This window comes from Urocampus carinirostris, chromosome 7 (assembly GCF_059441175.1).
Source record: "Urocampus carinirostris isolate Australia breed hairy pipefish chromosome 7, RoL_Ucar_1.0, whole genome shotgun sequence".
Classification (NCBI taxonomy): Eukaryota; Metazoa; Chordata; class Actinopteri; order Syngnathiformes; family Syngnathidae; genus Urocampus; species Urocampus carinirostris.
The window spans coordinates 26490375-26503318 of NC_142355.1; the positions used below are offsets into that span (position 1 = coordinate 26490375).

Genomic DNA, 12944 nt, shown 5'->3' on the forward strand with positions numbered 1-12944 from the left:
AAATGCGAAAGAAAATCACCAAAGTTAGAGTTGTGCTTGAAATGCATTTTCAAAAAAAGCCGTTTTCAAAAAACTTTGAAATGTTTAACTGTTTTAACTAACCTATGGTAAAAGCTCAAAACATACTACATTCTAATGAATGATTAGGGTTCAAGCTTTCTTTTGATATGTCCTATGACTATATAGCTACCGACCTACATTTTCTGTAGGCAGTGTTCTCGTTTGCCCGCGTCCCTGCCTCCTAGACGCATAATTTTTGCTGGAGACGCTTAACGTCAAATCAATGTGCGTCCCCGGGACACAACTTTTTTGACAAAAAAATGTCATTATTACCTGATAACTTTTTTTTAACAAAGATTTACCTCACTCCAAAATTTTCATCAGGCAGATTCGCCATTGTTGTTTTGCGGTTTGAGTTTTCGTCTGCACTCCGATCTCGAGATTACGTCATTGTTGTGGTGCTTATCGTCAAGTGAAAGAGAAGTATGCCTTCGAAAAAAACGTATTAGGTGCAAATCAACACAAAATTGGGTAATTTTTTCAGTGTCAGTAATAGGTCAAAACATAATGCAGAAAGTGATAACAACGGCAATAATTCCTGCACGAAAAAACGGCGGAGAAATTCATCAGAACATCACGGAGGCAAGGAAAACACGTGTGTTAAAGCGAACGGTTCGACATAGAAAATAAACAAAAGAATACTCCTAGCAAGAAAATGACTTTTCTGCCAAAATGGACTAAATTATATTCCTGGTTATGATTTTCCAAATCTCATTTTGCAATGACATCAGCCGTACATACTGCAGGTTGTGAGAGGGATTTCAGGGTCCAAAACAGCTTCCTCACAAAAAAGCAAAACCACCTCAATATCACAACACAACACCAGCTTATGAAGGTGCATCTTACCAAACAATTGGACCTTGGCAAGGCATTACAACGGTGGCGGGACAGCAAACCACGAAGAATTTATGAACTGAAAAATCTGAAGTGATAACTGCTTTGTATTACCAATAACTGTGATGATTAAAACTGCACGAATATATAGACTAATATTTCAGCAATATTATTTTGTAAAATGTACAATATTTTTGGGAACTGAAAAATCTGAAGTGATAACTGCTTTATATTACCAATTAAGTGTGATGATTAAAACTGAATGAAAATATAGATTTATATTATATATTTCTCAACCTTGATAACACTAAATTTTGGGGACCCATAAATTTCTGTCCGGACCCATAGATTTTTGAGCATGCAAGTCCCTGGGACCCATCACTTTTCAGAGGTAAAATGAAGACTGTGTAGGCCTTCAAAAATGAGTCAAAATGGCAAAAAATTGGCTAGCACCAGCTCTTCCTATTTGAGAGAAACGTTCGGCATTGAATGGGTTTTTATTTTAAAACACGTTTGCATGTTATCGACCCTTGTTTACTAAACAAGATACTTACTGTTATCAATTGTTTGTTTTCCCAGGGGTAATAGAAGGCTACAATAGCTTTGATGCAAAACATTTTTGCCCATCGCAACGTCTCTTCTTTTCGTTCTATGCCAGCTTGACTGTGTACGAGAATCTGGCTGGCGTGGGAGGTGGCGGCCTGGTTGACGACGTGCCGCAGGGTTGAGAAAACACAGCCGTCATTCCAACCTCGCAGAGACCGCATCCGTTTCCCAACTGTGAACTTTAACGAGTCACTCTACCGCAAAAAATAGTTCGCTCGCCTACTAGTGTTGTTTTGAGCAATGTGTCACCTCCGTTTCGACGATCGATCTTGAGTGTGGACAAATTAATTACCGTTATCAGACCGGAACGAAAATCCGACAGAACTCTTGTCTGGTGACAATGGGAGCTTTCTGAAAGGCATTGTGATGCTCTCGTTGCAAACGCCGCTCATTAAAAGAGCAAAGCTTTGGAATTGCGACAGCTGCGGTCGCATACGCGTCTCCGCCCGCCACGTATGCTTCAATCCAACCTTCCGGAAACTGCAGTTCAAAGACACAAACTAACATCATTAGGACGCCTGTTGTGTGGGAATGATTGGCAATACAGTTGAAGCAACAACAAACAAAGCTTGTTATTGAGACAGACTGTTTAGGCGCTTTTGGTGGCTATGTTTTCGGAGAAGATTCTGAAGTGATAATAACGGACGTCTCATCTCATCTCATCAGCGGCACCGCTTATCCTCAGTAGGGTCGAGGGGAATAACGGACGTATATATGAGAAAATCACTTTGTGTCGGAGGACTTCTGTAGTGCCCCTGTTGTTAAGGGTATACCATAGTAGTAACCATAAATTATTAAAGTATAGCATGCCAACGTCCTCCAAAGGGCACCAGTGGGCAGATGTACTGGAGGATCCCCACACCTACCTCTAATCGCCCACAGTTGACCCTCAATAAGTAACATGCGTAAACGGACTGTAGTGACAGCAGAAGCTTTGGATTGTTGCTCTCATGTTGCTGCCTACGCTTGTTCCTGACCTCTTGATGAATCACCTTGACCGACTCAGGACTTCCGGATTCTTGCTGGTTGTGAATTTAGTTTGGTCTAAACTGTGTATTTTTCGTGTTTTTTTTGTGCATTATTTTCTCTTGCCCTGTGCTGTGTAGTGAGATTTTTGGTAGTTCCCTTTGCCCCCCAATGATCACCCCAATGATCACCCAGCTCATTTGTTTGCGTCTTCCTTTGTAAAGCTTTTCATTGAGATACATATATCTCATCTCATCAGCCGTACCGCTTATCCTCATTAGGGTCGCGGGGGGGGGCTGGAGCCCATCCCAGCCATCTCCGGGCAGTGGGCAGGGGACACCGTGAACTGGTTGCCAGCCAATCGCAGGGCACACAGGGACAGACAACTCATTCGCTCATTCACACCTAGGGACAATTTGGACCGGCCAATTCACCTGAAATGCATGTTTTTGGAATGTGGGAGGAAACCGGAGTGCCCGGAGGAAACCCACTCAAGCACGGGGAGAACATACAAACTCCGCACAGGATGTCTGGAGCTGGATTTGAACCCACGACAGGTTCCCATGACATGAACTGTGCCGCACAAGCGCTAACCACTGCGCCGCCGTGCTGCCCAGATATATATATATATATATATATATATATACACGCACACACACACATACAGAACTTAATCTGTTTAATTGTGCGCATTACAATGTATAGTATATTTTAGATATATAGATAGATAGATACTTTATTCATCCCCGCAGGGAAATTCACATTTCCAGCAGCATCCCTGAGCTGAGAACAATACAATAATAAAGCATAATAATACAATATACAAATACCCAATGTGACGTGCAAATGCCCACTGTAGCGTGTTGTATAGAATATCTAAATAGTGCTACACAGAATACATATTAGAGTTAAAGAGCCTCATGGCATGAGGAAGAAAAGATCTCTTCAGTCTGTCCGTAGTACAAGACAAAGACAGCAGTCTGTCGCTGAAACTGCTTTTCTGTCTGGAGATAATGCTGTGTAGTGGATGCGATGGATTGTCAATGATTGACCGCAGCTTTTCCAGAGCCCGTCTCTCAGCTACTGTTGTCAGGCTGTCCAGCTCTGTGCCCACAACAAAGCTCGCTTTCCTCGCCAGTTTATTGAGACGAGAGGCATCCTTCTTCTTGACGCTGCCTCCCCAACACATTGTCGCATAGAAGAGGGCGCTTGCCACAACTGTCTCATAGAATATTTTCAGGAGCTTTTTGCAGATTTTGAAGGAGGCCAGCCTTCTGAGGAAGTAAAGTCGGCTTTGGCCTTTCCTACATAGAGCTTCTGTGTTGGCAGTCCTTTTAAAGGTGCAAAGCACTGTGGATGAGTAGCACAGAGACAATTGATTCATGTAAACTCCAGTTTACTTGTTAAAGAAGGCCTCATGTATTGGCCCAATTTTCGGTGAAGTTTCCATTTTATCTTATGCCCCGCAGCGAAAATGCCACCATTGTTTCCACCAAAATATAATAAATGCCACAATTGTATCTATCTACTTATAGTGTACATACATGTTTTCAGCATACGAGCACATTTAGGAAACAAAGTAGAGGTAAGATCTCGGGCCAGAGTTCAAACCCGGCCCGTACTCGAAATTTGAGTCGGGTCGGGCCTCAATGAACTTTGGCTGTGTTTTGTTCGCTGTTTTTTTTGACCAACGATAAAAACAGCTTGTCCGGCAGTTTAAAGTCCATCGTGTGCTCAGCCCGTCCTCCAAATCTCAGAATCTGCTGAGGGTGCCATGCTCCGGAGGTCGGTGACATAATAGTGGACCGACTCACAGGGACCTCACAGATAAAATATGCAAATTCGGTGTTTTTGGGCTCGGTCCCTGAAATCAAGTCAATTTGTCGGGCTGGGCTGAGCCGGGCCTTAATACCCCCGAGCCCAGTCGGTTTGGATTTCTTTAGGACTTATCTTAGCTCTAAAACATAGAGATGCAGGAATGGAGCACACCTTAGGAGCAAACAAATACGGCATCCGGTTGATTTTGGGAAGTGACGTGAACAAAATCATCATTTGTTTTATTGTCAAATGTTTAATGCAGTTAACGACAGATTAAGCCAAAATTCAAATGATAGTCTTTCCTGACCCATGACACACCTTTCAAGATTTTCATAGTATTTTAAAAACGAAATGAATGTCTAGTCAGGGTTCAAACACATTTTTCACAGCCACACTCAAGCACTTTTAAGAACTTTCAAAGCCAATTTTTCAATTTCTCCAGCACCAATATAAGATGAAATCCGCTATATTTCATGTATTTTGCAGATCCACAAATATACCTGCGGTTCACATTTGCAATTTTGTGTGAGCATTTATCAAGATATATGATCTTTAGATTTTGAGTAATTTGAGAAAATATCTGTGGCTCTGAAAAATATGTGTGTAAATGTCTTAAGCCAAATTTCTCAGCATATAGGTGTTGACAATAATGAGGAGCTTACATTTGCAGGAAGTTCTTCCCATTAAAATTTAGCACTGGGAAACGCTACCTTAATTTGTTGCATGGCGCATAATAGATATTGGTACACTAATACACATTTCATAGTGCCCTTTTTAAATGTAACATGCACCTGTCCGTAATGAGGCTTCAAAGGACAATGTCGTACAAACTAATGCCAGCTGCAGTTAATCACGAGGGAAGAAATGCAATGGCAATGCAAAGCCACCAGAGAGAAGTGTCAGCATTATTTTTAAACAGACTTGTTGTGAACCATACTAACGATTATAAGCAGTTACAAGCACACATTCATCCATGATCTCCACCGCTTATGCTCACTGGGGTCGCGAGGGAGCTGGAGCCTACCCCAGCTGTTTTCAGGCAGTGGGCAGGGGACACCCTAAAGTGGTTGGCAGCGAGTCACAGGGCACACAGAGACAGACAACTCACTCGCTTAGTCACACCAAGCATTGGGGGAAGATGCAAACTCCGCACAGGAAGGCTGGTAGCTGGATTTGATCCCATGACCTCAGAACTGTGCCGTTGACGCGCTAACCACTCAGATGCCGTGCTGCCCTTTTCTCATATAAAAATGTGTAATTCATATTTTAATACATTGTTTAATTTCTCTGCGGCATTTAGAAGCATTTCACCCATAATCCAAGCACTTCTCAATTCTGGAAAACTCAAAAATTTAAACTGAAGCATTTCTAAGAATTTTAAGCATGCGTAATAACCCTATATAAAGGCAAGGAGTAAGGTGGGACAAGGGGGGTAGTGGACGCCGGGAGGCAGCGGGTGGCCCTTATCACGTCGGTCCCCAGGCAGACAATGAGAGTTTCTGGGTGCGGATACATGTCAGCCTTCTCATCAAATATCTGTCAGGCCGAGCTTATCACGGGAGCTTGAGGGGAAGGGGGCGCTGACCCGCGGAGTGACACCCGGCTCTTCGGAAGGCTCTGGTGATGCCTCGTCCCCTTTGGCGCGACGCCTCGCCACCTTTGGCGCGACACCTCGCTACCATTTGGCGACACCTCGCCCACCCGTAACACACATTCCACGTCACTCATTTCACACGGGTGCCGCTGTGTCTCGGGGGTAAGAAAGTGAAGAGCGACGGACAAGAAAGAGGGTCTGGACGGCCATCTCTGAACTCTTTACGGCTTTATCGACCGTAGATTACGCAGGCGACACCTTCCCTGACACTTTCTTATTCCTCCAAATGTCAGCGCGGGTCATGCGGCTGATATCTTGCAGCTCGGGGGTGAAAGGAATTTTGGAGGCAAAACATGTTGCAGATAAATACGTTGACAACAAGCTCTTTTATTATCCTACAGCAGGAACAAAAAAAAACCCTGAAGATTGGGTACGCACGGATCGTCACCCATCCATTATCAGGATCGCTTATCCTCAGTAGGGTCGCGGGGGTGCTTGAGCCCATCCCAGCCATCTTCAGGCAGTGGACACCCTGAACTGGTTGCCAGCCAGTCGCAGGGCACACAGGAACAGACAAGTTGCTCGCTCATTCACACCTAGGGACAATTTGGACAGACCAATTATCCTAACAGGAATGTTTTTGGAATGTGGGAAGAAACCCAAACAAGCACAGGGATACCATGCAAACTCCACACAGGAAGTTTGATCTCATGACGTCAGAACTGTGCCGCACACGTGCTAACCACTGCGCCGCGGCACTACCCACAGATCATCACATGCATCTGTAATTTGTTTGGGGAGGGTTAACAGCGCGGCGGCACGGGGGTTAGCGCGTGTGCGGCAGTTCTGAGGTCGTGAGATCAAACCCCCTGTGTGGAGTTTGCATGTTCTCCCTGTGCTTGCGTGGGTTTCCTCAGGGCACTCTGGTTTCCTCCCACATTACAAAAACATGCTTGTCAGGTTAATTGGCCGGTCCAAATTGTCCCTGGGAGTGAATGAGCGAATGGGTTGTCTGTCCCTGTGTGCCCTGCGATTGGCTGGCAACCGGTTCAGGGTGTCCCCTGCTCACTGCCCGAAGATAACTGGGATGGGCTCCAGCACCCCCGCGACCCTACTTAGGATGAGCGGTGCAGATAATGGATGGATGGTTGGGTTAACACAATATTCTTTAAATTAAATACAAAGGTAAACATAAAAAAAGACAACTATATAGATGTAAGGGAAATTATGGTCTAAATGTGCCTTTTATACTGTATTCTATCCAATATATACCTTTATATTCTTTTTATTTGCAGATCTATAGTTTTTATTTTGATACAGTCGAATACTCTTTGGCTTATGACATACTCTTGAGGTAAGTTTAGGTAAGTTTTTGCACGGTTAAGCGAAATCTATATTGCTATTTGACTTAGTGGAAAAATGTGACCGCAAAACTCTGCCGTTTATTAAACGATTTATAGTTCCAGTTTGTTATTGGAGTGATGGAGTGTTTGGCCAACAAGAATTGTCATATTTCAGGGTTTAACAGCGCCCGCCAATCAGAAGCAGGTTTCAATGGCTCTAGCCATTGAAGGCGAAGCAAAGTTCGCACAGTCAAAGTGTGCACAGTCAAACAGCCGTGCGCACAACTGGCCACCAAGTCAAGTCACATTTATCTGGATAGCCCTTAATCAAAACATGTCTCAAAGGACTGCACAGGCTACAACTGCTTGATCTTAAACAACATGCAGGCATAGAAAAACTCAGAACCTCAGCACGGGGAAAATACGAAACCTTGAAAAGGGACCTTACAAGTGGTAATCCCCTTTCTAGGATGGCCAGGGTGCATTAGATTTAGCATAAGGGTACAGTACACAAAACATAGTGAACACCAATAAAAGAAAACACGAAAGCTTGTAACTGTAGCAGCTTGTAACATTGAAAATAAATTGATCAATTGGCTCCCTGAATACAAGTGCCCAGTCAAAATGCCAGTCATCTTAATTTTATTTGTATTGCCCTTAATCACAGGGAGTCTCAAAGGGCTACACAGACCATAGATTATTGCAATCTAAAGACTATTATTACACCATCCCCTGATCCGAAACCTACATGAGGGCAAGGAAAAACTCAAAAACCTCAACATGAGGAAAATGAGAAAACTTTGAGAAGGGACCGCACATGAGGTAATCCCCCTTCCAGGATGACCAGGCTGCAATGGATGTTGCAATAACAATTAATACACAGATAATGTGAATAGAAAATATAAGTAGTTCATGAACTAGAAAAGTGTGGTTTCATCCTAGAATTTAACAGTTCTACTGTGGTTGCAGATCGAATCTCAGAGGGCAGAGCACAACATCTGGGGCCGAATGAAGAATGCTCTCAAACCTGCGGTCTCTTGTTGGCTCTTGGGATCACTAGTAGACCAGCATTTTCATACCTTAGCGTCTGTGGAGAAATATTCTCTCTCTCTCTCTCTCTCTCTCTCTCTCTCTCTCTCTCTCTCTCTCTCTCTCTCTCTCTCTCTCTCTCTCTCTCTCTCTCTCTCTCTCTCTCTCTCTCTCTCTCTCTCTCTGTTTTTGGGGGTGAACCTCATGTTGTGTAGAATAAATACAAATTTCTCGACCTACGAGTTTTTAAAAAATATACAAGTTTATACATTAGTACATGTATTTTTGCCTATTATTTAAATTAATATTGTCTTTTATTTATAAATGAATTAAGTATTTTTGCAGTCTTACCCTAATAATACACAATCTTCCATTAAAGCTAATGCAGTTCTTGAGTTAAAGCATTGAAGCTGCTTCATCAAGAGTTAAAGCAGCAATCTTGATAAACTGAAAAGACAAATATTTCCTCATCGGCAGAAGGTTTTTGCGAATTTTGAAAACAAGTTTCTTGTATTGAAAGATTTGTTTTTATTAATAATAATAGATATAATATAGTAGATAATTTTCCTTGTTTTAAAATGTATTTTCTAAAAAGATAAGAGAAAACAATACTAAAATCAGAACACTACTATTTTCCTATCTACTAGTGATCCCAAGAGCCAAGAAGAGAGCCACAGGTTCGACAGCGTTCCCCATTTGGGCCCCGGTGCTGTGGAATGGAGATTCGATCTGAAACCTCAGTGGAATTGTTTAAATCTAGGCTCAAAACACACTTCTACACTATAGCTTATGAATGACCTATATTTCATGTTGACAATATTTGTGTAATATTTGTTATTGCAACATCCGTTGCAGCCTGGTCATCTTGGAAGGGGGATTACCTCATGTAAGGTCCCTTCTCAAGGTTTCTTCATTTACCTCATGTTAAGGTTTTTGAGTTTTTCCTTGCCCTCGTGTAAGTTTTAGATCAGGGGATGGTGAAAATATAGTGTTTAGTTTGCAATAATATGTGGTCTGTGCAGCCCTTTGAGACTCCTTGTGATTAAGGGCTATACAAATAATATGACTTGACCTGACTTCGTAAAAAAACTGTGAAAATACGATATAAAACCAAAAATGCTTGATATAAAAACTTTCTCAACTTGTGATAAGTTTGTTACTAGCGAATGAGTGCAAAAGAGATTTTCTTAGAGGCCAGTTCCGTATTTTGACAGACTGATGTTTGTTGATTTGACTATTGCATCATTATCTCTATTAGCCAATCAAGTTGCTGATTAGCAGATTAGAAGAGATGATACGTTAAAAAAACAACTTATTTTTAGGAGACAGGTAATAAACACGTCATATTGTTATTTTCCGTAGATGTGTTATTTACTTCCTGGAATGCCGGGCCCCCAGTTAATAAAATTCCATCACTTACTATTTTGAAGATGCCACCGCAGCGAGACTGTTGCGCAAAGCGCTACCTCACGCTGACTGTGTAATTGGATATTTCATAGTCTAATCGCCAAGCGGAATTGAAAAACACGCCGAGACAAGCTTCAGATGCACGTGGAGCATGAAACAAAGGCAATGAGTTTTTATCGGCGAGTGCACTAAATCTCGGAGTGGATTGAAGAGGCCTGCTAATGATGAATTGACCTTTTCCCTTTTCACCTTTCCCTTATCTCAATAAGAACCCGGCTGACCTTTCCAGACACACGTCAAGTTAGCTGACGACTCAAGACTTAGCGCCTCTGCGAGCTAGTTTTTCCAATCTCCACACCCCCCGCCTCTAAACGAGGCGTGACATACTGTTTTAGCCTTCAATGTTGCAAGACGCAGATAAGGGATGATGGAAGCGCAGGGGTTATAATCCGAAGCCTGATTCCCCGCTCCTCCACATCTTTCATTTCGATTATCTCGTTAATTCATCGGGATGCGAGCGGGGTGGTGGTTGGGGGTGACATCAGTGTGGCGTCACCTGTGAGTAACACCGGGACCTTCTGTTCCCACACCGTCAGAGCGGGTTGAGATGAGAATCGTTGGTTGTTTTTCATCCCTTGACTTAAGGAAACTTTATACAGTATGTCAAAAAAAGGGAATCCATTTCTGCAGAGATTTCATTATAATGTTTACTAGAACATCACTGAAGAAACATCGCTTTGACACAATGAAAAGAAGACTGTCTACAAAGGACATGGCTCACTGGAAAGTATCCTGTTCTGATTAGACAAAGATTAATTTATTTGGTTCAGATGGTGTGAAGCACGTGGGCAGTAACCAGGAGGGGAGGACACATTTGTTTGTGTCATGCCATAATTCAGGCATTGTGTTGGGATTGCCATTGTTGGGGGCTGCATGAGTGCAACTGGAATTGGGAAGTTGCTTTTTAGTGAGAGAAACACAAACTCAAGAATGTAATGTGAAATACTGGAGCAGTGAATTATCCCCCTGCCACCAGAAACTGGGTCGCAGGACAATGTTCCAGCCTGATGATGACTCAAAATACACTTCTAAGAGGACCAAGGCTTTTCCAAAGGGGCTAAGGGCAAAGGCAATGAAGTGGCCAAGCATGTCTCCAGAGCTAGTCATCCTTTTAAGACCTTTTTTTAATCTGCGTATGTAGTTTTCTTGGGTCGTAGTTTAGTGTAAAAATGCAAACACATGCTACCAAAAGTTGACTTGCGGGCAAAAGAAAGAAAAGCCTGCCATTTTTGTCACCTCGAGCTTCATTCCACCCACAAATGCTGTGGTCCCAGGCAGGGGTTAGTACTCGACAATTTCTACAAGCAATCTTTTGCCCAGAGAAAATATTTTCCAACTGGAAAATGTCTCCTGTCCTAAATTTTGTTTCAGCTTTTACTATTTTCTTTCCCCCGACACTTCGGGACAAGCTTTATCTTCCAAACAAGGAAATACCACAGACAAATCTTTGTAGGTGATCAGAGAATGAGTTGATGTAATCTGATTTGAATAATATCTAGTTGTCCAACTGTCCCCAGAATGTTTTTCAAACTCAAGTTTAAGAACACCGTGTGGCTTCGTGGCACAATGTCAGTCAATCCGTCTATCAAACCCTCTAGTGAATAATTCTGTCTTTCTGTCTTCTATTATTCTTTAGCCAGGAATGTCATCTGTAATTCAAATGCTTTTGTAATTTTGTAGTAAACTAATTCCCTTGAATAGTTGGGTGTCTGTGTCTTGATTAAAATATAAAAGACTAAACAGTATAAATTGTGTGTGTCGCCAAATTCAGGATATGCGATAGATTACAAGGTTGGACGGATGTGTTCCTGATCAAAAAGTCAAAAAAATGCTGTTTTGCTCCAATAGGCTAGACGACGATATTCAAAATATATAGTTTGCTTCTTCAAATCATTTCGTCAATCGAAAATCTAATACAATAATTTATTGACCTCGAAAAAACTCTACACGAGCTTTATCGGCTAAAACTATTTTGGAAATCAAGCCAATGTGATATCAGGCTGCAGGCTAAAATCATGGATTTCTAATACTCTATGCTTTTGACCATCTGTCTGCAGGCCTTGAAAACAACAAAATGGTCGTGTTTGTCGAAAATCGACAGAAAGCAGCGGCGAAAGTACAGATTACATTCTGAAACCATTTTTTTTCCCTATGGATCCGCCATCCCAACGGCCCGCCGATCAATCAGGCGGAGCGTTTCTTTTGTTTCTGTGCTCGCTCGCTCTTCACTTGTCCAATCACTTTGAGTGCTTGAGAGACATCTTTCAAAAGACATAACGCTACACCGGAGATGGATGACAACATTTGTGGCTAACCGCCTGGAAGGTTTGGGGGTGGGAGGATGGTTGTCAGAGCAAGGTTCAATAGTCTTAAAGTCGACGCGTCGGCATGATGGTGTACCAGTCACCAATAAGTGTATGGAAATGTTCTTTATAGTCACACAGATTCTGAGTATCCCACCCCCAAAGAGCTTGTTGTGCTTCCTCTGCAAAAAAAGAAGGGAAGAAAATTAACTCTGAGCCTGATATCATTTTCAATGGATTGTAGATGCCTGGGCCAAAGCAGTGGTACTCAAATAATAGTGCGCCCCCCCGTGGGTATGTGTCTCTGTCAAATGAGGCGCGGGAGCGTTTGACCTCAGGTAACATTTTTCGTAACTTTCCGAGAATAAAGCGCAATTGCACCTCCACTACAATAAGGGGCAGTGGCGTTCTCAGTAGCAGAGTGTTTCGTTTGGATTTAGCCACCAAGCAATGCATTGAGCAGAGTATGAAGTGTAGACATTAAGTGTAGCAGCCCCTTAAGGGACCCCGTGTAAAAAAAAAAAATAACACAGATGCGGAGACAGGCAAAGAGAGACGTGGTGAAGACACAAACAAAAGACTTCTCCCATAGCACTTCACTGTGACCTTAGCGGGAGACGAGCAAGGACTGGGCTTGCTATGTTAAAAATGTTGGCAGCAGACAGCACAAAGGCAATTACATTAAGCTGGCACTTAAAGGAACAGTACGTAATATTTAGTGCCTCCTTGTCGTATAAAACACTTTCATTCAGTAAAAAAAAAAAAAAAACTGAACAAAATTTTAATTTCAATAGTAGGCAAAAAAACATGAATTATCATACAAATGTTAAAAAAAAAATCATAAGTCGAGAAATGTGTCTTTTTTTACTCAATGGAATCCATACCTATCAATGTCGCCATGTTTGCCAGTCAACATTCTGCTAC

At 42.4% G+C, this 12944-nt stretch overlaps 1 protein-coding gene across 3 annotated transcripts in view; it reads right to left on the bottom strand.

Annotated features, from left to right (window-relative positions):
• The window catches only part of LOC148362813 (PDZ domain-containing RING finger protein 4), a 248545-nt gene that overhangs the window by 80295 nt on the left and 155306 nt on the right, over positions 1-12944 (bottom strand). The window lies entirely within an intron of this gene.